This window comes from Nannospalax galili, unplaced genomic scaffold, assembly GCF_000622305.1.
Source record: "Nannospalax galili isolate Female #2095 unplaced genomic scaffold, S.galili_v1.0 scaffold66, whole genome shotgun sequence".
NCBI lineage: Eukaryota > Metazoa > Chordata > Mammalia > Rodentia > Spalacidae > Nannospalax > Nannospalax galili.
In genome coordinates, this window is record NW_008356058.1 from 2,300,744 (window position 1) to 2,326,206 (window position 25,463).

General features: G+C 42.3%; 1 protein-coding gene across 1 annotated transcript in view; it reads right to left on the reverse strand.

Annotated features, from left to right (window-relative positions):
- Window positions 1–25,463, reverse strand: part of Opcml (opioid binding protein/cell adhesion molecule like) — a 1,193,276-nt gene that overhangs the window by 690,276 nt on the left and 477,537 nt on the right. The gene's annotated exons all lie outside the window — the stretch shown is intronic.

Genomic DNA, 25,463 nt, shown 5'->3' on the forward strand with positions numbered 1-25,463 from the left:
ATGGTGGGATGGAGAGATGGCTCAATAGATAAGAGCACTGGCTCCTTTTGCATATGACCCAGGTTCGATTCCCAGTATCCACATGGCAGCTAACAACTGTCCTTAATTCCAATTCCAGGGGATCTGATGTCCTCTTTTGACCTCCATGGGCATTGCACAACATGGTTACACTTACATGCATTCAGGCAATACGCTCATACACATTGAATTAAATAATAAATAAAATAGTAAAACAAATCATTAATGGGGAGGACCAACAAACCTGGCCTCTTCACAATAACACATCACCATTGTAGCTGTTTACCACATAAGCTTCAAAGGCTTTCAAACACCAGTGTGGTAGAAAGAGCAGGAAGAGGTCACATGCTTCAGGCACATTTCAGTGTCAAGAACCATGCTCAGCACTGAGTTCCATCTTTGTATGTCCACCTCAGCCCTGTTCCCATGCCTTTCTAGTTCATATTGACACAACTCCTTCAGTGTAGCAGAGTAGAGAGCAGGCAGCAAGAGAGCAAGTGCGGATTAGGCATCAGGGCCTCAAGAACACCTCCCTGTCTGTCAACACCAGCCTAACAGCCCATATAGCACATCTCCCCCCCGTCTTTCTCCTTCACTCTCTCAAAGTAGCTGCAAGAGTGCAAAATATTGACACTGACAGATATCAGGGGTGGCGGTAGGATCAATATTTCAATGACGGTGTCGGGATTGGTTTGGCAATCTGCTGTGTGCTCAGAGCCTTTCATGATTAGGTCAAACAGAGTCACTTTTCTCTGAAGATGAAGTGAAACAAGGTCTCAGAGCCTTCTCTTCACTGCAGTCTTTCAGGTGAGTGGAGTCATGAAGCCAGAGAATCCCTTTATTCTTTCCACACCTCTCTAGAGAAAGGATGCCATTTCCAGAGGCACCAGGGAAGAGTGACAGAGTGGGGACTGTGCTGCACGGGAGCTACGTGCGCTGTCTTTACTGTAGGGCATTCTGCTCTGAGGCAGGATGCTTCTGTGTGGACTTGGGCTGTCTTATTGGAAGCTATCACTCTTACTCCTGAAGCTCACAGAAAGTCTTGTCCAAGGAAAAGCATGAGCATGATTCATCTGTGTTGGGGATTCTGAGCACTCAATCTAATGGGTGACATCCAGATCCTCCAACTTCTCAGTTCTCAAGGCACACTGGCCCTCCCTTCAGGGGCTTGCAGAGGCCAGGGCCTGGGGAGCCTTGCACTCCCCAGCCTGAGCTCTGGATGATGTGCAAGTCCATAGGGGAACCAGAAAGAAAGCACAGCAACTGAGCATGCTACCCAAGTCCTGACTAGCTAGTGCTTTCCTTCTCTTCATTTGTTCTGATTGAAAAATTAATAAATGACTTTTCAGTAATTTTAAGAGCAGAAAATATTGAATGCAAGACCCGTAGTCTCTAATTAATTTTTGAATTTTAGAAACAGTTTCCCACAATTATTCCTTGTTTCTACAAACATATCTAAAATCTTTGCATGTTAATTTTTTTCTAAGCAGAGAGGTAGTAGACTATACATTATTTTGTACTTTATTTAATATTTTAAGTTATAGCCAGGTATGTATTTGGCAAAGAAATCGGCTATTTCTAGTTGTATTTCCAAATAATTGTCCACCCACCCCAGCCCTATTCTCAAATGGTTTCTATCTGAATTTGTGGGTTTCAGGAACCAGGAAATGCCTGAGCAATGACAAGCCATTTCTCCACTTCCTGTGCTGAAAAGATTTCTATTCTTGCCTTGGTTCCCTTTGATTCCTCATGTCTATCCTTGAGGGAGAACATGCTTGCCTTGTGTGGCAATTAAGCCTTTCAGAAAGGGCATGCACAACTGTCTACACGGGGGCGGGGGGTGGTGGTGTCAAAAGTATCAAGATATCGCGGAAATGAAAGCAGCAGTTTGGACTTGCTCTGGCCCTTGGCTGTCCCTCATTCATAATACAGAAAGGGAAGAGTTAGGTCCCAAGTCTCAAGTGAGACAGCCACATAAAAGCACCTCTATGAGGCGCAGGGAGAAGGTTTGTTGTGTAGAGGTGCTTGCTGCCGTGCCTGAAGACCTAAGCTTGATCTCCAGGAAACCACATGGTGGAATGAGATAACCAACTCTTGAAAATTGTCCTCTGACCTCCACATGTGAGCTATGGAACACATATGTGTACAAGTGGGCATGCGTGCTCCCACGTGCAACTATAGATACATTCCACACATCCACACACCATAAATAAGCAAACGAATAAATAAATGTAAAGAAAACACTGTGAATGTAAGTCACCATCATCATGCCGGCAAGATGCTGAGGCTCTGAGGACATAAGTGATGCTTAGGGCTGGAAGAAGGCCGGTGACGGGTGGCTAAAGCACAGACCTCTTTACCCCCACCCGTTCTTCTATTCTTTTCACCTAGTTCTCTCCATGCAAGCAGGTCAAGTCCAGGTGAAATAGATTCCAATTCTTTTTATTTTTTTTCCTTTTAATTTTTTTGAGTCAGGTTTCCCTGTAGCCCCAGCTGGCCTGGAACTCATTATGTAGGTCAAGCTGGCCTCAAACTCACAGATATCCATCCGCCTCTGCTTCCTAAGAGTTGGGATTAAATGTGTGCACTGCCATCGCACCTGGCTTAGACTCCAATTCTTAAGCACCTCTGTTATTTCTAGTGGCACCACACTTAAAGCCACAGTGGGAAAATAGTTTCTGGTGTGGTAGCAATAGTAGGTAGTGACACGGGTGGTGGCACATGGGGCACTGTGCTATTTGTTATTCAGGTTATTTAAAGCCACAGTGGGAAAATAGTTTCTGGTGTGGTAGCAATAGTAGGCAGTGACACGGGTGGTGGCACATGGGGCACTGTGCTATTTGTTATTCAGGTTACTACAACAGGTGACTGTTGCATTCTTCCTTCAAGGAATCCAGCAGTTGAGAAATTGCTGTTTCTGTGCATTCCGAACCAGTCTCCATCAGAGCCCTGGTTCCCTGGAATGACGCAAAGGTCATACTCAGTTCGGTCTGCTTCCAAGCTTCTTGTACTGTATGGTAATATTGTTAAGAACTCTACCTGACATAGAGATGGGGCAGAGGTTCCATGCACATCACCCTGTGGTAAAGGAGCTGGGCTGGTCCTGGGACTCACAGAACTGATCCCACAAACCAACTTCAGGCTTTGCAATTCTGCTCTCGTTTTCCCTGCAGCCTCAGTGTGATGCCCTGTCTAAATGAGAGCAGAATGAGATCTGAAATCAAGATAAAATATAGCAAGATCTCTGCCTAATGTTGCCTGCAAAGCTGGGTTCTCTGTAATTTGAAGACAGGAGTATGGAAGGAGAAATTATAAAATCAATAGAGGGAAATGGAACACGACTGACTTTTTGAACAAAGGGGGAGGAAGAATTCCTTGAATTTCCATAAATAATGTCCAAAGCAAAAAGGAAATTCTGAATATAATAAGATGAAACTCAGATGCTCATGGGCCATGGGAAGGGAGCGTCGGCTCACTGGTGAGCAGATGAACACAGAACAGAATAATGAGAATGCTAGATAAAATCACTTTATAGCTAACTGACCAGCAGAAATTGGAAGCAGTGTTAAGTGGTGGAGGGGGTATAGGACGTTGGGAAGCACCCAAGGAAGTGGTTGTGGAGAGGGATAAGATGCCCTAACACTCAGATGAACTCGATTAAAGTCTTGAAACTTACCAATCTTGTTTCTGGATACTTTGCAGTCCTTGGTTATTCTAAATGTTCTGAAGTGGCACCAGAGAGATAACTGCTGGGGGCGAGTTGGTGGAAGGAAGGGGAACTCGAAACAAGGGTGGTGCGGGAAGATCGGGCCACAGTGCAGAGGGACAGAGTACGGCAGTGATGTGGAACAAGGAACTCAACACCCAGAGCGACGGGGACATCTTTAAAATGTGGTTCTGAGAAGAAGATGTGGGAACAGTGAGTTCTCCAACACAACATTGCTTACCTACATTAACACAAAACATTCTACATGTATCTAACATTAGACACACACAAAGCAGTACACCACAGATTTGCAGCGATCAGCATGAAGAACGAGGAAGAATAGAGATGAGCAGGGCAATGAAGGAATAAGCAAGCCCTTAGTGGGATTTAGTCATTAGCCTGAACCTGAGCCAGAAAGAAATAATGAAATAAAAAATAATAAAACAGCACCACGGTTTAACTGCTAGAGATCTCAATCGTGCCTTGCACACTCATCCTTCTTGGCCCTGACTTCTTGTCAGTCAAAGTAGGCAGTCCTTGAAAGTGCCTGTAGCTTCCCTAGTCCTTTATTTCTTACAGAACTGCACTGGCTCTGGTGAGGCACAAGGGGGTGCTCTGTACCCATGGATTTTAGTAATTCTGCCAGTCTCTCCAAATTCAAGACTTAAACCCAGAAAGCTCCACCAGTAGGATGCTACTCACCACCCACACCCTCCCTCCACCCATGACTCTATGACTGTATGCTCTTCCTTCATGCCTGGGACAATACTAAGCACCCACCTATTTGGAGTTATAAGTGAGACTTGGAAGAAGTCTGAGCTGCATGAATCTTTTTTACTGAGTGGATGGGTCACCTTGTGTTTCCTAAATATACTGTGTTGCCCTTCCCCTTGCTGTCCCTAGCTCTGGCCCACTCCCACATTCTTCTACTCACCACACAGTTCCATCCCATCTCACCCCTTCCCAGAAGTAGGCCAGGCCAGACATCACAATCACACATTGATGGCCTTGGCCCCTGGCATTTCAGGTTCCTCTAGTCATTGATTTGCTTTGCATGTGCACACTTACGATATCTAATTTTTCTTTTAGATAAGTTGAAGGTTTCCTTAAAAATAGAGTGAAGAGGGGGAAAGATCTACCAGACTACTCTAAACTCAGCTTGGGTGAAGAGAAAGTGACTGCAAAGGGTACAGTCAGGGTGCCCGACCTGTGACAACAGTCTCCCGGGCCTCTCTGGTTGTCCCCTAAACAGCCTGCTATGAGATCTTCTAAATTCAAGGCTAGCCACACCTCCATCTCCTAAGGCCTGTTGTTGGGACACAAGGAAGAAGGGCAGGGAATGGTCTTAACAGAATTAACTCATCCTGAGGAACAGTCCATGGGGCTGGCAGAGTCTGTCAACTGCCATGAACAGGAGGCAGAGCAAGGCCAAGCAACCTCAGGGGCTGTGAACATGGCTTTCCCTCACCAGCCCACCACAGCTGGGAGACACACTTGGCCAGGCAAGTGGACCTCACCTGGAATCAACAAAATCAGGACAAGACATGGCAAATGTTGCCTCTCAGAAGCTAATAAGTACACTAATCCCATGTCCAGTCTTGGCAAAATGGGGTTCACTTGGATCCATCTGGGATGGAGACCGAGACTCTTCATTCCAACATGCTCCCAGGGGCCCCAGTGCAGCTGACAGTAGGCTACACTGTCAGAGGATGAATTAGAAAAACAATAATTTTATACACAGCGGAACCATAAAATGCCATTTCCATCTTCTCTGTGGAATTTTTCCCCCCAGAAGAAGCTTTTGTCTCATCTGTGGAACGTGTTAGGTATACTGCTCCTGAGACTAATGCCTTGCTTCCAAGGACATCCACAGGTCTGGACTCCATGTTCCCTTGTTTACTTTGAGTTCTGCCATACCCCTCCACCCAGTAGGTTCCCTCAGCCTGCTGCACTTCTACTGTCTTGGGCTGCTGAAGAGCCCAGGAGCACCTTGCTTGTGGAGAGACTTAACCGTTGATGTGGCAGTAGAGGACCTGGGCAGTGTTTATTGCTCCTGTCATTTGAACAGCTTGCAGGTATCTCTCTGATCCCATCCACATTCATTCAGTCACTCACCGAGGCTCTCAACTGTGTGCTGCAGGGCTCTGCTATGGAAGCTAGAGGGTGGGACTGATCCTGGACCACACAGTCTAGTGGGATACAGCAAGGGAAGAATGTGGATGCAGTGTGTTGTGAGGAGAGGCTCCTAGAACATGGGCTCCACTAACTTTAGGTTACAACATTATATTCAAATGCATACATCAGATGGAAATTTTGAGAGGAAAGGGATCTGGGCTAGAGAGATGGCTCAGAAGTTAAGAGCACTGACTGCTCTTGCAGAAGACCTGGGTTTGATTCCCAGTACCCACATGGTGACTAATAATCATCCTTAACTTCAATTCCAAGGAATCTGATGCCCTCTTCTGACCTCCATGGGCACTGTATGACACAGGGTGCACCTATCTACATGCCAGTGATACAGTCATACACATAAAAAAAAACAATAAATAAAATGTTTTTTAATTTTATTTTTATTTTATGTGTGTGAATGTATTGCCTGCATGTATGTGAGTGCACCCGTGTCATGCATTGCCGAGGAGGTCAGAAGAGGGTTTCAGATTCCCCTGGCACTGGAGTTAAGGATGGTTAATAGCTGCCATGTGGGTGCTGGGAATCGAACCCGGGTCCTCTGCAAGAACAGTCAGTGCTCTTAACCACTGAGCCATCTCTCCAGCCCCAAAATATTTTTATTTCTAAAAGAAAGGGATCTGAGACCCAGATACTAAACGTGGCTGGAGCCTGTATATCCTCTGCAGCAGCCCAGTCTGTGTTTAGGATTTTGAGGAGACGAGCTGCTTTGGCATCCCTGATGGAGGAGAGGGAGCCTTGTACAGGGAGAGCGATAGCATTGACCATACTTCACAGTTATCTGGCTCCTTATGGGGACCAAGGCTACCTACAGAACTTTCCTTCCAGGACAGCTTTCTGCTGAGACTCCTGGGCTGCCTTTGAAGAGTTAAAGCTCGTTTACTTCTTGGTACCTACCTCTCTCACCATGCTACATTCTGCTTCCTTATTTCAATGGATGCCTCCTTCAGCACATGACATGTTGTGTAGTTTAGGAGCTGTGTCCTTTGTTCTTTGTACCTGCTTTTGGGATTATTGTGGAGTTGTGACAAAACACCTAACCGAACAACATAAAAGGAGGAACTTTAATTTTGACTCATGGTTTCAGGGATTTCAGTGCTTCATAGAGGGAAGCGCATGGCAGAGTAGGGATGGTTCAGAGTAAGTCAGAAAACAGAGAAAAGGGGAATACAGGAAGAGGCCAGGGCAAGATACAATGCCCAAGGACATACAGTTCTCCGGTGGCCTACTTCTTCTAGCCAGGTCTCGCCTTCTCCTTTCACTAGCTTCTAATAATGCCCCCATATAATAAATCCATCAAAGGATTAAACCATTCCTTAGGCTAGAACCTTTTGATTTAAAAGTCCATGGAAACACACTCACAGACACACCCAAAGGCCATCCTTTAGCTTTTTAAATCCCATCAATTGGGTAATTTAAACTGAACAACACACCACCAGAGCATATGCTGTGCTGTACAAGTTCAATGGAAATCTAATGAATCCATAAGTTGAGGAAGGAGTGGAAGAAAGGTTTTTGCAAAGCATAGCACCATGCTGGCTAGGGTATATCTTCCTGTATTCCTGGTCTGTCAGAAGATTTCTATCCCAGTCTCCAGGCATTCTTGCTATGAGGTCCACTTCAGGAGCCCACTCACCTCCTCAGCCTCAGGGAGAAAGCCAGACAGCTTATTTCAGTGGTTCATAACACTACTTCTAGAAGCTCATGCCTAGGAAGACAGAATTCAAAGGGAGAATTTTGCTTCAGCATTCCTGTGTTATGGAAGCCTGGCTATGTCGGCCCACAGTTCTGCCCCTACAAACACCCTACCATGCAAGAGAGCTCCTTCCTCAAGCCCAAGACAACCCCAGAATACTGGACTGCTCTGCTCTTCCAAGTAAGGCTATTCCTCTTCCCATTCCCATGGAAGTGGCCTTGTCTGGCCTCCCCAGGAAGCTTTCCCACTGCAGAATACCACACTCTCCTGTCATTTCACCACCCTCCCACTGGCTGCTGAGAGCTTCTGGAATTGGCTTGCTCTGGAATGCTTGTGTCTAGCAAAGCATTGGTCCAGGGAATGGAATATTCTGGGCTCCCTGTGGTGGTCTTGACTCATCAGTCCTCACTCCAGCTTCCCCTAGAGGGATTCCTACATTTGTACTTTGTGGCAAGTCTGCATCGCCCAGCACATTGCAGGGCTGAAAACTTCTCTAGAAGGGAATGTTGGGGATAGCTGGCCACTGGCTTTTAACACTTTGGTGTCACAGCAAAGGAGGACATAGAGGCCAGCCAGCCAGGCCAGATATCTTACATGGCCCAGCTGGCTGGCCCCCTGTAGGGACTCCCTCTGTTTCCCCAGGCAGGCACCAATCAAGGGAAAAAGCACCTGTGACCAGCATGTCAACTGGCCTTAAGGACTGCATGGCCCATGTGCAGGTGGGAGCTTACAGCAGGCTGCTGCTTGCAAGGTATGACTGGCATAGATTATTGTGGCAGCCCAACTCCCTGATGCCAAGGCTTACACAGGGACCTGATCTAGTCCTCTGACCCAGAAGTTCATGAGCCCCTGGGCTGGGTGTTCCCTTGGACCAGGCATCTTTTTCCTTAGGAGCCTCAGCTGAAGCACAGCACAGTCCAGGTTAGTGATCTGCTCACTGAAAAACTCACAGGAGGGCACCCCTGGAGGCTTAAGTACTCTTAGGAGGAAGACAGGGCTGTCTTGAGAGCTAGCTTGGTGGATCCTGAGGAGGCCAGCCTGCATGTTGTACAATGGGAAGGAGGATAATAGAAGCCAGACATGATATTTCACCAGCTGAAGGGCTTTGAAACAGGGGAAAATCCTGTGTCCAGAAAGCTACAGACCAACACTATGACTTATGTCCCTATCTGTCTGCAGAGATACAATACTCTATACCACGTGACACCCCACCTCACACATCCTACACAGATACTATAAACTATAGTTCACCATAAACCTAGACATACCATACATAAAACACATACCATGCTCAACATATATACCATACACAACACACACTACAGTGCACACTTTGCACACGAGATGGGTCCCAAATCAAAATGCATATAATTTTCTGCTGTATCTATTTCTACTGAATAAGAGACAATATTAACCTGCTAAGAGCTTACCACAGGAGTAACATTTGTGCTCTTTTCACCTTCCTAAAGCTTTTTCTATGTGATGCCCCCCCCCCATTATCCAAACAAACCCCCTTCTCAAGTGATGGGAGAGGAAGGTACTTGTCTCTAAGTTTCTAGCTGTAGACAGAGCTGGCTTGATGAGACACCAACACCCAAATGGGAAGGCGTTTAGATCCCAGGGATGGGGAGCCTGAAGCACCTCTGGACCCATAATGCCTGAGCCAGGGGCAGCACCCTGTTTTCAACTACCAAACTGATACAAGTGTGTGTGTGTGCACAATGAGTAAATTACTCACCAGGACCCCTCTGTGCCAGGTTCTCAGCCAGAATTTCTGAACTCCTGGTTTTGAAATGGATGCATAGTCCATGGGAAGCTTCCCAGACCCAGGGGATGTGTACAAATGCATGCATAAGTATATAAATATGTGTGTCTGTGTGTCCAGTTAGGGCAACAGACAACCAGTTGGAATGGCAGATCCCCAAGGCCTGGCTCACACAGGCTGGAGAACTCATAAGAGATAGAATTACCCTCACAGAAGACAGTGGGCTAAGGGCGATAGCTTTAGTACATCCCGATCTTAGATGATTTCTTCTTTTTTGAATTCTTGCTGTGTAAAGAACTCACTTGGAAATTAATCTTATATAGGCTTGCGACATCTTTTCCATTGTTGTCTGGAATTGCTATTTTAATCTTTTGTTACTAATTAACTTTGTGCATGCTTCCAACTTGTCTCCCTAACGAGATGGCAAATTTTTTGAGAGGGGGACCTGTCAGGGACTATTTTTAACTGGCAGGCACACTACATCTCCACATGGGCGACTGATGCGTAGGGCTTATTATTCTCCTGTATAGATATGGAATGGTGGCTAGGAGGTTTGTAACTGGCAGAACCCAGATGCAGAAGTGGGCAGTCCTGTAAGGACCACCACCAAGCTCCTGTACGCCGCTTCACACTCACTATGAGTTCAATAAACACCATTTATTCTCCTCATTTTCAACTATCAATGTTTTAAGATGTAGAATTAAAATTTGATGAAGGCCAGTTTTCAAATTCAAGGTTCAGTTTCCTATAAAATGGTCTTAAGCTCCAGCTTCCACAAGAAGAAGTTCCTTTCGGGAAGGCAAATATTGACTCAGGTCATCCTGAGGGTCTGAGTCAGAAACTCAAGCCCTTCATCCTTTGAGTGAAGGGAAGGAGATTAGGCTCTGGCTGATGGCCTGCCTGAAGGCACTTAGTAAATCACTAAGCAAGGGATTTCAGGAGCATCAAGCAGTCAGAGGCTGGTGCTGGCCTGGAGGAGGCCCCAGTTCTGATCAGGCCTCCTGAACCTCATGGGGTCCCCACGGCCTCCATGGTTTTGATAATATAACTCTGAAACTTTTCACTTAAACCATTGCTGTTTTGATTATTTGTTTAATATATATATATATTGCAGTGCTGAGGATAGAACTCAGGACTATGCATGCTGGTGAACACTCTCAACTGTGACCTAGCCTACCATCTTAAAATCAGAACTCACCGTGGTTCAAGCAGAAGGCACCCTCATGACACAGTATAGATGTATAGAACCATGGTATTGTAACACAAACATCAAAAGAAGTAAGCATGTGGTTCTGCCTGAAGTCTAACTTTGCTTCGTTTACATGCAGAATGAAGACTAGATTCCCACTATGCTATTCAAAGCTTGGAATATCTTGCCCCTATCGACATTTCTGAGTTCATCTCTTTCAATTTCCCTTTATGGAATATCCAGTTGAAGGGACTCCTTGTTGAATGTTGATATTCAGCCCTCCTTAAGATCTCACTTCCTTCACGCTTTACCTGTCAAAATATATTCCTGTCTTCACTGATTTACATTAACAGTGTATTTCAGGAGTAGCTACTATGTCAGGCATTGTGTTATGCAAAGAGGGATGCAAATTGGCCTGGCAGTTACATGGTCCAGTTACTGACCATGTTTCTCTCCTTGGAAGCTTTGCCTTGCTTCCTCCCACAGAGGATGCCCGGCCTTTAGTGCAGCCTCATGGCACACTGTGTCCCTATACTGGGTGCTATGCTGATACCCTGGGTGAGATCAGGATTAGTGTTTTCTTCATCTTTATGGCCCCTCCATGTCTGGCACACAGAACATAAATTGCCGTGATTTGAAAGAGTTTTCTGTATATTTGGCATGATAAACTATCTTTAGCAATTATCTAACGAGGCAGTGCTGTAGCCTACTTAATACCATTCATATTCTGCTCTAATAGAGTGCCAAAGTGTGTGTTATTGATGAGGAAGGAGCAACATGTAAGAGAGTTACATGGATAAACAGCCACATTCCCAGATAAATGAAAAATCAGACAATCTATGAAACTCATTGAAACAAAGACCTAAAGGGGTCTCTAGATTGTGAGGAGAGTAGAAAAGATGATTTGTGAGTCTTAGTTACATTCCACCTAATAAGGAATTATAAAAGTAGACGGCATAATGTAAGAGATCATGTATAAGTTAAATGTTCAATGAGCCTAGCACCTTTGAAGTTAGTTACATTGTTGAACTAATCTGTCAGTTCATCTACTATCTAACCCATTTCCTTCCTGCTGCCATTGAAATCCTTCATTTCTTTATCCAATCTACGGAGAAAATAGAAGTTAATGATCCCCCCCAGTACGTTTTGGAAGACAGTGTAAAATAGGGCCAAGAAAGCTTTTTAATAATGTATTCCAAGTACGTGGATCCAAAGGCGACAATTCAAGTACAGTGGTAATATTTTTTCCAATGCCTATTCCATGTGCTTTGCTCTGATGGTTTCTCTGAACACATTTTCATCTTCTAAAGCTAAAGTTAGTGAAAAAAAAAACTTAAAAAGAGATTGCAATCAAACGCCACTCTCGAGTCCATGTATAATTATGGCCCCACCCCATTTTTGTGGTGTGAGGGCTTTTTTGTCTTTGAAAAGGACATCAACGCTTCTGTGTATGTCATCTTTTTTTTTCATTCTGTGCTTTCCACAACCTGGAGAATAATATAAATAAGGAAGGAAATACAGACGTTCCTTTGTAGCCTGCAATAAAAAGTCAATTTATTGCTTGATAAATGTACCCCGCTTTACTCCAGCTCCTTCCTGCAGCTGAAAATGCTGCTTAAAGTAAATGTAATATTTAGCTGATCAAATGCATTCTAGCTGGATGATATGATGGTTTCATGTGTGTAGACTTGGTTAATGATGACCACAGTTGAGTTTATGAACACAGGCACCACTAGTCATGGTAGCCACTGGATCCCCAGGAAACTTAGTCATTCAGTAGCCACAAATCTGTACCTGTGGACCAATATCCTGCCTCCCTTTCCCAGCCACCTCTGAAGGCCACTGTTCAATCCTCAGAGGTTGAAGGGGGGGGCGGTGCTGTAGGCCAGAGTTTAATTTTCAGGAGCTGTCAACCTTGGTTTTGGAGACAGGATCGGTCATTGGCCTGGAATTCCCTAAACCGGCTGGCCAGTGAGGCCCAGGGATTTACCTGCCTCTGACACTCCAGCTCTGGTATTACCTGTGTGCACTACCTTGTTTAGATTTGTTTTTAATGTGGGTTTTGGTGATTGACTTCAGAACCTCATGTCTGCATGGCAAACATTTTACTGACTGAGCTATCTTCCTGTCCCTTTGACTTTTTAAATCTATCTGACAAGTGTGATGATCTGGTACATGGTCATCTTTGTGGCTTATTTCACTGAGCACAATGTCCTCCTGTCCACCCACATTGTCCAGAGGGCAGAATTGCCTTCCTTTTATTGAATATATTCTCAAATCAAAGCCCTCCTACATAGTACATTTATTCTGAGAACCCAAGGATACACTTGAACTTGCCTCAAATGAGATTGCTTTTGGTGTCAGATGTAAAAATCATCACCACTGAGAGGCAAGTTTGAGGGCATTAGTTCAAACTTATAATTTAACAGATGATGAACTTAAGACCCATAGAGGTTAAATGACTGGCTGACCAGCACACTGTTGGTTGGCACAAAACTGACACTGATTTTAAAATGCTGGTTATGAGGCCTTCCTCCATATTTTTATTTCATTTGTCAACATTTACCATGTTGTGTTTTTTAGAATAGTGATTTCCAATCATTTAATGAATTAGCATAGATATAGATTTAAAGTGAAAAGGAAAAATATGGTGTGCCATATAAACTTTTCAAACCACAGGTTGAACAGGATAGATTTATTTAACAGGTTTCTTTACTGCTGGATTTCACCGTTTAATATGCTGATTTTTTTTATGATGATACACGAGAGAAATATTCACAATTTTATCCTGATAATGTTTTTAAAATTCTTTTCTTGAACATCTGTTGGTACAATCAAAATCCTATTGTACCAGGGAACCACATGGAGGAAATGCTCCCCTCCTGCAGAATCCTGGGATATAGGACCAGGTCTGGTGTCAAGGGCTGGGCTTCTTCCCACACTGGTGTGATGAGGACTCTCACACTGTGGATGATGCTCATGGACTTAAGAGTTGCACCGTGTACTGTAGAAGCTCAATTCTCACAAGAGAGTGGAAGATGTAGGTGAGGCAGACAAATAAACTATGATGATTGAGTTGAGCCTGTGGCACCATGCAAGAGTACAGTGCATATGAGCTTCAGCACATGTCATAAACATGCGAGAAAGATGTATGATAAGAAGATAAATGTGAGAAATAAAAGACAATGAAGTTGGCAATCAATACAAAATTCCAGGTCCTGGAGCTGGAAGACGGCTCAGTTGGTAAAGTGCTTGCCTTACAAGTTTGAGGACCTATTCAGATTCCTAGCATCTATGTTTGGACAAACAAAAAACAAGTGTGTTGATGTCCAACTGTGACCCTAATCCTGGGAGAACAGGGATCTGGCAGATTCCCAGAGCCTGTTGCCCAGCCAGTTTAGCCAACTGTGTTCAGTAAAGGGCAGTGTCTCAAAAGATAAGATGGAGAGAGAGAGTAGAAAACACCTGACATCTATCTCTAGCCCCTGCACATGCATCCAGATGTAATGCACATGTGTATACACACACACACACACACACACACACACACACACACACACAAAGAAAAAGCCCACCATGCATACACACATACATATCTTCTGAAGAGGAAAGAATATTCCCATTGCTCAAAATAGGCAGGTACTCTGAGAGATACCAGTACAGTAAGCCTGGTTCTCTGGAGAGCCAAAGTTTTCTATAGTACTGAAGCTCATCACCAAACCCTTGGATCATTCATCAACTGTTAAAAGCACAATTTCTGCAGTCAAAATTCTGTCTTGGCTTCTAACTTGGTTACTTTAGTAAACTGCATAATGCCCATAAGCCACCATTTCCTCTTCCATACAATGAGCAGATTGCAGTGACCATGAATGTTTATCCATATACCTGCTGATGCATGCCTGGCCTTGAAAGGGTAAGATCATATAAGTGATGGTTCCCTGTGGATGTTTTCCACAACCATACCCTCAATGTAAAAGAGCAATGTTTATCATCCATTTCCTTTGCCCCAACTTGCAGTGAATTAGGCTGTAATACCCACCAAAGGAAATCACAGCAAAAAGTATGCAGAGGCCAGAGGAAAACACTCCTGTCTTCTCTATCACTCTAGGTCTTTTTCTCTTGATACAGGGTATCTCACTGAAATCAGAACTTGCTGTTTTGGGGCTAGGTTGGTGGCCAGCAAGCCTGTCAGTCCTCCTGTCTACCTCTGCTCCCCATAGTGCTGGAGTTACATCTGACTCCTGCTTTGAGCAAGGAGAAATACTCCTGTATTGATAAATATAATCTGATATCAAGTGAAAACATAGAGTGTCTTAAGTTAATTCAAGTAATTGGTTGAATATATGACCTGGATGATGCGTTGCTGCAACTGGCCTGGAAATGAGAACAGAGTAGAATGGCACAGGACATGTTTCTGGCAAATACCTGCAATACAGGTGGTCCACATTACCAAGCCAGAGCGACCAGATGCTTTGGCCACCATCTGAGTGAAGGGTGGGAATGGCAGTGCTTATAGAACAGACTTCATAGGTAATTGAGTCTTTATATGCTAATTTATGAAACATGACTACTATAATTTTCTCCCAGAAAAATTTTAAAGCAAGTGATAGCACTCTAACTGGTACATAAAACTTTGTCTTGAGCTGGGTGTGGTAGCAAATGCCTGTAATCCAAGTCCTCAGGGAGGCTGAAGCAGGAGTATTTCTATGAGTTACATAGTTAAGTTCAAGGCTATCCTAGACTACTCAGCAAGAGTGTGTTTCTATATGAATGAATAAAAAAATACATAAATAAGTAGAAAAGGAGATGAAGAGAAAAACAACCTGCCTAAGTTCCCATATGATGGTTAACTCATGCTAAAGTATTTTCTAGGTGAACTTGCTGATCCACATTGAGTTCCAATATATCATAGTGTGATGAAAGATTTGACCAACGACATAGAACTGATGGACCTAAGCCAACTAAATTTTGAAGGACAAGTGCCAAAAAAAAATAAATGCCAGCTGAACTTGAGCCAAACTTGAGCCATGCTTTCTGATAACAGTAGCGAACAGAAACAATTGCTGTTGAGATCATTACTGTGGTATGACAAGTATAGATATACAGAGCACATCTGGGAATATGTCAAACATACATATGTTATGCCAAAAGAAGGATTCTGGTATATTCTGAGCAATGAAAAGATTTTAGCAATAGTATTATCATCTCCCAGGGTAATTTCTTTGAAGGAAAGTTTACTTACCTAGATAGATGTTATTTTTAAAATTGTATTTTCTTATGCTCCTTATTAATTATAAACCTCTTTAGGGCTGAGCATTAATTGTATTAATTAATGAATGCATGTATTTGTTTGGAGACATTTATGAGTATCCACAGGCAGTGGTAGCATTCTCTGTGCTAAAGGCAAAATAAAAGGCTTCTAACAAGATTCCTGCTCTCAGAGGGCACATAATTTAGCTGTTGTGGGAGTCACATAGCTGAATTCATTAAGAAATGAGGAAGAATCTGATTAAGGGTCTGATGAATGACAGACAATATCTACTTATAGAACTTCTGAAAATTGGGACACATTTGCAAGTGAAACTACCAGAGAAGCTTTTGCTGAGAAGATAGGCCTGTAGTCAGCACTCCCCTCTTCTCCCAACAGCAACCCTGCTCCATAAACCCAGTGGCTTTTAGTTGGAGTCCAGGAAAGAAATTGAAGCAGGAGGATTTGGACTTCAAATCTGACATCTACTGCTATAGTTTGAATCCTAAATGTCTCCCAAGGCTGATACGAAATGTTTGGTCCCCAGGGACGTACTTTTGGGAGTTGCTGATGGACTCTTTAAGAGATGGGACCTAGTTTTAAGTGGTTCAATCATGAGACTGCAAGTGGATATACTTGCACTGGGGAACATCTGGGGACACTGACTTGACACAGTGGGCCTTAACACCCAGGATAGAGCTTATGGGTTCCAGTTGGGGGGCTATAGGAGGGGTCTGGTGGGGACAGGGCTATAAAGATGATTCAGATTGTTTGAGATATTCTGTATGCAATACAAAAATTTTAATTTAAAAAAAAGAAGTGGTCCAGCCATATAAGATGAGCTTTTAATCAGTATATGGAATGAAATACTGGGAACCTGAATCTTCCTCTTTCTCTCGCTGCCTCCTGCCCAATGTTCTCATACACGCTCACATAGTGATATGCTGCCTAAGCCCCAAGCCAGTGGGGACTATCTGTCAAAATCATGATCCCAAACAAAACTTTTCTCCTCAGAAGTTGATTATCTCAGCTATTTCCTATTATAGCAAAAAATACAATTACATATCGTATTGCCATGACTTAATAAGGAAATATTTGTTGAGATATACTTAATAAACAAACATTTGTTGAGCATACGCCATGCACCTGATACCATTCGAGAGGGAGGTAGAAAATGTGTGCAAAAATGGACAAAATATATATTGTTAAGGACCTTAATTTTCAGTGGGAGATACAGTAATTATTAAAAACAGCAGCAAATCAAACAAGTAACCAAAAACTGAGCCAGCTAAGCTCACAAGGGTGTGACCTCCTTTATCAAACTTTTGTCAGTATCCTTGGAATCTCTTGTCTAACAGACTTTGAGTTTGGTGTGATCTCAAGAAAGAATCCCACTAAACCAGGGGGTAATAACTGATCTCCAATACCCTTGAAGATGTATCAAGCTCCTTATCCTTCACCCTTGACACATGACAAGTTATTTTTTGTCATTAAAATATTTTATTTATTATTTTTGTTTTATGTGTATGAGGGTAATGCCTGCCTGAAGGTGGGTGCACCTGTGCCATCCAATGGCCATGGAGGTCAGAAGAAGGTGTCAGATACCCTGGAACTGGAGTTATGAATAGTTGTTAGCCACCATATGGATGCTAGAACCCAAGTCCTCTGCAAGAGCAGCCAGTGCTCTTAACCCCTGAGCCATCTCTCCAGTCCCTCTTTTTTGTAATTTTTTATGTACTCTTTTTCTGCCTATTTCTGAATTGAGCATCTTTCCCTTTATGACACTTTGCTTCTCCATTACTACAATAGACTCACATAAATACACTCTTGCTCTTTTTAAAAAATATCTGCTTCATTTTACACTGTTTAGCAAATTTCCATATAGCAGTTGGGATAATTCTGTAAAGGTGAGGTCTCTGGGGCCATGTCACCACTGCTAAGACTTCCCAGAGGAGATAATTATGAACTGCAATTCAGTGAGAAGTTGTACCTAACTTAAAACAAACAAATACACAAACAAACAAACTTCCCAAAACCCAGAAGAGGCCTGAGGCTGATGTAGAATATGCAAATATCCCACATGATCCCTCTAAAGAAGAAACAAAAGTTTAGTATTATCTACAGCAAGAGAAATGGATCGAAGTTGCTTGTGAGCTGATATCTTACTTCCCAAACACCTCTGACTCAATAACAAATAGAAACAACATTTTCTCTTCAATCTCATTATTTCCTCCTTTTCTGTTCCATGCTTCCCATGGTTGAGACAGAACTCAACTGCCACTCTGGGCTCCTTTCTTTTCCCTTGAAACCTGGCTGACCTATAGGGCGATGATTTCTGCCTCATTATGATATGTGAAATCATTTTCCTCTCCATTGTCTTAGTTCAGACTCATTGTATTTTATATGGGCTAAGATGCTCCTAGGTGTGCGGCTGGAGAGATGGTTCTGTGGTTAAGAGCACTGACTACTCTTTCAGAGAACCTGGGTTCAGTTGCCAGCACCCACATGGAGGCTAACAAAGTCCATAAATCCAGTTCCAGGGTATCCAAAGCCCTCTTCTGACCTCCACCAACATTGCAGGACATGGGTGCACTTACATACATGCTGACAATATATTCATACACATAAAATAAAAATAATAATATAAAATATTAAAAAAAGATTCTCCTAGGTTGCTCTGTCTTCTTCCTCCATGCTGTCAAGAAGAAACCTTTCTGAATAGTAAATATGATTCTCCTAACTATGATGCCTAAAAGCATCTCAGCATGTACATTCCACAGTTCACCCCCTTCATGTCTCATAAAAGGCATTCCAAAATGCTTATCCTCCTGTGCTTCACCTGGCAATGTTCTTCCATTACTTTAGGGCCCAACAGAACCCTGTAGGTATACAGTGTAAACTACCAGGAGTTTCCAAAGACAGCTGCTGTTCCCTGGTTTCCACACTAAAGAAAATGATACTGAGAAATTCTTGGAATGCTTTTACTGTCAACACCTCTTCACAGGGGTGTATGTGCACACCTCCACACTTACCACATCTTCCCGTATGAGTCAGGACCTTCGTTGCCCTCACCATCTTCCAGCATAGTTGGGAGGTCTTTTGTCTCTTCTCACATTTTCTGCCTTTCTCTAATGTGACTGAACCTAACTGTACTCTGTGGTGTCTGTTTTCCCCATTTGACTCTAAACAACGTAAGGATAGGGATTTAGTTTTTGCTACCTTTATATATTTGATTCAGGAGTAATTTTAGAGAACAATTCCTGTTCCAATTAACTGGATAATAATCCTTTTCTTTTGGGGACTAATTCCTAATACAGTTATATGGCCTCAGTATGTAACTATAATTGACTGCAATCTCAATTATAGTTAATTGGCACTGTGGTCTGAATATCCCTCAAATTTCAACATTGGAACTATATTGCCAATATGACACTAGTAGGAGGGGGGCCTTTAGGAGGCAATTGATGCACAGGGACAGAGATCTAGAGAATGGGGATGCTGCTCTTATAACAGTTCTTAGGGAGCAGTTAGTCTCTTCCATCTTTTCTGTCATGTGAGAACACAGATTCCTCTTCTGCAGGAGGCAGCAGCCCTCTTCAGATGCCAACCTATAGTTTCTGGAACTGAAAGAAATTAATTTTTAAATTTTTTTTTTACAAGCTACCTCATCTGTGGCATTTTGTAATTACTGTAGAGATGGCTAATTTTCATTATGAGTGTCGCTGGATTTAGAATCACCTAGGAGACACACTTCTGAGTCTGTCTGTAAATGTATTTTCAGAGAGGCTTAACTAAGGAAGGAAGATGTGCCCTGAATGCAGGTGGCACCATCTCATGGGTTAGGGTCCCTGGAAGAATAAAAAACCAAAAAGCAGAAAGCAAGCTGCTCACCAGCATTCATTTCTCTCTGCTTCCTGATTAGGAATGCAGTATCACTAGTTGTCTCACTCTCCTCAGCCATAACTTTCCCACCATGATAGGTGGGACTTTCAAACTGTGAGCCCAAATAAACCCTTTCTTTCTTTGATAAACTGGTTTTGATAGGTATTTTGTCATGACAATGAAAAAGTAGCTAAAACACAGAATAAGACAGAAATTGGCACCCAGGAAGTAGAGCCTGCTATACCAAACTCTTGAAAATAGGAAAAGAGCCTTGAAACTGGAAAACTGGTAGCTTTGGTAAATGCTAGACCAAACCTGATTGCCACAGGATTTCTAAGCACTTAGAAAAAGAAAGCTCCATAGAGATCTGAGAACTAATCTAAGTGTTCCTGAACAGAATTGGCAGAAATATGAAAAAGACCACTTGATGTAGTCATAAGTAAAAATGAAGGACATTATTAGATATTGCAGGAAAAGCCATCCCTGTTGCAAAGTGGCAGTAAGCCAGGGTGAACTGTGTCCACATCCTTGCACTTTCTTAGAAGGCAGAATTGAGAGTTAGTGACCAGGATATTTAGTGAAGGAATATCTAAGTAAGTGTGCAGGTTTTGATATGAATTTTAATGCTTAATTAGTAATATTAAAGAACAGCAAAATCAATTAAATACAGATATTATCAGTAAAAATGCAGAATTTAACGTTTAGAGGAAAATTTCAATGTGGAAAGATGTAAAAAGTATAAAAATAGTGTGTTGGGGAAAGAATACCAAATGTGTGGCTAGCTAGGATTTGATAGTGAGGTTAGGATGGAGAAGACAGGTGCTATCCATCAGACAGGGGGTGTGTCAGAGAGCATTGGGGACCCCTGCTGTTTAGGGTAGCAGTCTCCCCATGTCTGGATAGCGGCGCAAATGGGGAGACTCCCCTTCTCAGCAGGGGGCCTTCTGCTCTCCTCCCTGACTTACTTTTGAAATGCTCGTCACAGATACATGCCCTCCGGCACAGAAACTACCAGGTCTTAATCAGGCATTGTCTGATAGCCTGATAGAAGCCCACCACCCTGTGTAAATGAAGCATTCCAGGAGCACCTATCAGCTAAGGCTTTTTCTACTGTCTCCACACTATAAATAATCCTAGTTTTACCCCAATAAAGCTGGAGCTGAATCACTGAGATCTGAGCTGAGTCACTTGTCTGAAGCTGTAACACTAAATCCTGTGATCCAGTCTGGGGGGGCGGCTATCCTTCCTCATCAACCTAGGAAGACCCTGCTTTCGCCATCCCGTACCTCCCCTCGTGACCTGGCAGCTGACGGATCTCAAACCCAGAGGGAGTGCTCGGTAGATTGGGACGGAACCCCCCCAACCAGGTAGCTGACAGCGGTCCTCAAGAGCCGCCAGGCCCGGTAGCGGAGAGTCTCAGCAGACGTGGTGCACGACCCGCCCCACGTGCCCCCAGCAGCGCGAGGGAGACTGGTGCCACGCCCAGCAGCTGGCGCTCCGGGAAACCGCATGCCCATAGAGAGCTTCAGTACCGCTACTCCCACAGAAGCTCCCTAAGCTCACCGATCAGGGCTGTATCCTGTCTCTGCTTCCTATCTTCCTTGTCCTGCTACCCCCTGCTTGAGTTGCCCCTAATTCAGAGTGACTTTTCAGACTTTAGAACTAGGGAAAAATATTTATGCATATATTTATACTCTTTATAAAGTATCCATTCTGTGATGTTTTCTTTAGAAACATATGCTAAGGCAGTTGAAAAGGGGGCATCTATAAAAAATTGAACCAAATCATCTAATACAAAATATCAAGCTATCCTTAATACTTTTGGACTGAAAGCCATAGAGAATGTGAGTCAACTTGCATAACAGAATTTTCAGTTGCCAACTCTCTTGTTCTTTCCCTGTGAGGAGCTTGGTTTACAATATGAGATGAAAAATCCAACACAGAAATGAACAAAGGAAAACAAGGGGTGGGTTCGTTACTTTCATATCACTGTGACCAAAATACATGATAGAAAAAGCTTAAGAGAGGAAAGATTTCCTTTGGCTCACAGTTTCAATCCATCATGACAGGGAAGTCATGGCTTGGCAGCTCAGGTCATGGGAGTGATGGTGTGTGGCACACCAGGATGTAGAAAGAGTAGAGACTGGGGCAGAGCTATAACCTTCAAAGGCCCACCCCTAGTAACTTACTTCCTTCCATCAGCTAGGCTCCAACCCCTAATGGTTCCACAGTCTCCCAAAATAGTGGCACCAGTTGGGAAACAAATATTCAAAACCTGAGCCTCTGGGGTACATTTCAGATTCAAATTACAGCAAGGAAGGAGAGAGCTTAGATTGCATCTCAATAAGTACTTACAATGATCTATGACATTGGAAGGTCCCTCAGAAAGCCTAGTTTCAACTATGTCAAAAGCCAGGAATCAGCAAGTAATGGGTACTTCTTAAATGAAGTTTTTAAAAGCAGATTCACTCTAATAAAGGGCTTTTTTCTAGGTTATATGGAAGATTATTGTGAAATGTAGATTTGTTATCATCTTCACACTGAAGCAAGGAATCTGCACTTAATAATTTTGTTTTATTTTCCTTTTATTTGTTATGGTTTATATTTCCTTTTTTAATAAAAATAACCATTGATATTCTTGAATGTGGTTGCATGTGGAAGACTATTAAGGCATCTGCATTAACTTCAGCCAATTTCACTCACTTTAACAGGTTTAATTTTTATTTAAAAGAGACCTCAATTTTTATCTTATAAGAAATAAAATAATCCAGTGTCAAAAATATGAATGGATGAACATGTTATACATCCGTTCTGGACAGTGAATCCTAATTTCTGCTAATTCTGGCTTAAGCAATTACAGTCAGGATCCCTGATGTGCCTAAATATCAGTTTTATTTTAATGTCATTATTCTAGTATTTGGACCTGGGATAATCTATTCTTTAAAAGATATATAAGTGCTAGTGCTATTGTAATTACTCAGCTGTACTGGGTGACATGAGAATAGCTATTAATTGCTTTGACTGTGAGGCTTTCAGATCAAAGCTTCTTTAAATGAAAAAGTGGTATTGAATCAAGAAGGTGAATCACAGTAAATCATTTGGTTAAAGTCAGTTCACTTAAAGGATAAATTGCTCATATAAGGTTTAGGATTCTGAGAACAGTACAGTACAATCCAAAATATCAGAGACAAATGCTCAGGCAGTATTTTCAATTGTACAACTTACAATAATTGGCTTGAGGGGCCACAGTGAATATTTTCGGTGCCTCTGCAAACCACCACACTCTGTTAGTCCTTGCAACATATCCATCTCAATGGCCTGAAATATTTGGCATGAGGTATTTTTGATGTTTTTACAAATGAAAGATACTCAGAGCATTTTAAAGTTGTTTATCTTATAGATAGGCTATGTTCTTATTTCTGTCTTGATGTAAAGGTCTGGATGAAGCTCAAGCCCTTGTTTATTCTAATAAAAACTTATTAGGAAAGCCTGGAATGAACTGCATGTGTACACATCCAAACACCTGCCTCAAAGTTCTCTTGAGATACTGGAAATGAGTTAGCAACACGAGTGTCTTGAAGCATGTATCCAACAGATGTTTGAGCTTAGGAAGGAAACTTCATGGCAATGTGGTTGTAAAGACAGAACTGGGATGTAGCATTCAATTTGTATCCTAGCGATGCAGGGCATTAGAATACCAGCATGAGTGAGCAAATATTGCTTTTTCTTGTTGCTATATATAGCACGCAAAGCTCAATTATGATGCACTGGAATTATCTTATCCTGTCATATAAGATAATTTCCCCAGGGGAAATCAGCAGTGTCATTAGATACTGGAGATGTAGCGGGTATGATTTTGTTCATGGTACAATGTTTATATAGCTGTACTGTTAGTGAGAGACAGTATTGCAGTAGATCAACGTAAAATGACTCCAGCACTTCTTCATTTATTGAGTAAGATACTTTTGGTCTACATCTCTAATAAAATAAGCTTTTCTTGGCCCAAGGTGCTGAGACTAGGATGATTTTACTGTAAATGTTTGTCGTGGCTGAACATATGTTTCTGGTCAGATTAACCAGGATGGGACCTGGGAATTCAAAAGGGAAAATTAAAATAATCTCAGAATTGGTTTATAAGGAGAGAGGAATTAAAGGAAAATCACAGTGTTTAAATCATTACTGTCTTACAAAAATAACTAATAATTAGATATTTAATTGTGCCTTATAATTGATAAGATTCAAGAGAAAATGAATCATATAAAATCTACAACAAATCTACGAAAAGCCGAACAAAAAACCATGAAAGGTAGAAATAAGAACAAAGAATAAGCAATAGTAACAGAAATAACCTTGTCCAGCAATATCAACATCTCTTTAAATATGAATGCCCAGATATACAAATAAACAAGACAGAGACTGTCAGAGAAGGTGAAAAAATAGGAACTAATTTTAGGGTCTGGAGTTATGGCTCAGTGGTTAGGATCACTAACTATTCTTGCAGAGGACCTAAGTTCAGTTCTTACTATTCACATGGCAGCTCACAACCATCCATAACCTGAGTTCCAGGGGATCTGATACCATCTTCTGGCTTCTGTGGGCACTGCATGCATAGGGTGCACTTACATGCATGCAGACAAAACACTCATACACATAAAATAAAAATAAATAAAACCTTTTATGAAAACAATTAACTTTATATTATCTATGAAACCTACTATAACTATAAATATTAGAAAGTTGATAGGTAATAGATAAAAATAGGCTAAGGGGGATTGGAACAATGGCTCAGTGGTTAAGAGCACTGGCTGGTTTTGCAGAGGACCCTGGTTTGGCTTCCAGCATCCACATGTTACCCGTAACTCCAGGCCCAGGGATCCGACAGACACCTTCTTCTGGCTTCCGTTGGCATTGCATGACACAGGTGCATCCACATACATGCAGGCAAAATGCTCATATCCATAAAAATAAACAAGAATTTTTTTAAAGAAAAAAGAGTAAAAGGATAGAGAAAAATATGTGCTAACATGAATGAAAAAGGGAGAATCAGTATATTAATTTCAGAGAAAGTTTAAATTATCAAAAATAAAAACTGGGAGTTAGAGAGATGGCTCAGTGGTTAGAAGTGTATACTGCTCTTCCAAAGGACCCAAGCCAAGATCCCAGCACCCCTGATGGGTGGTTCACAATCATCTGTAACTCTAGCGCCAGGGATCCATCTGCTACTTCTAGCCTCTTCAGGCACCTGCACTCAAGTATCCATACCCCACCCCTCACACACACACATGATTAAGTATAAAATAAATAAATAAGAATAATGCATAATCATAAGAAGTCAATATGTATGCATTCAACACCAGAGCACCAACATACATGAGGCATCCCCATCATAAGTGAACAAATCCAAAAGGCAAAAAATCAGTACAGACATAGTCAAATTCAACACATCTATCAATCAATCTATCTGTACTTTTCCCAAAGCAGAATGCCATATTGTTTTCAAGCTAACATGGGACATTTCCTGAGATAGACTATATTTGGGACACAAGACACACTAACAAATTTAAAAGGATAGAGGTTGCAATATTTGTTCTGAGACCACAAAACCAGAAATCAGCAACAGCAAGATACTGCACAATCTCAAGAAACTTATAGGCTAAACAACAACATAGTTCTTAATAAGACATGAGTCAAAGACAATACCCCAGGAGAAATTTAAAAATATTTTGAACTAAGTAAAATGAAAATAAAACTTGTAAAAATGTATAGGCTATA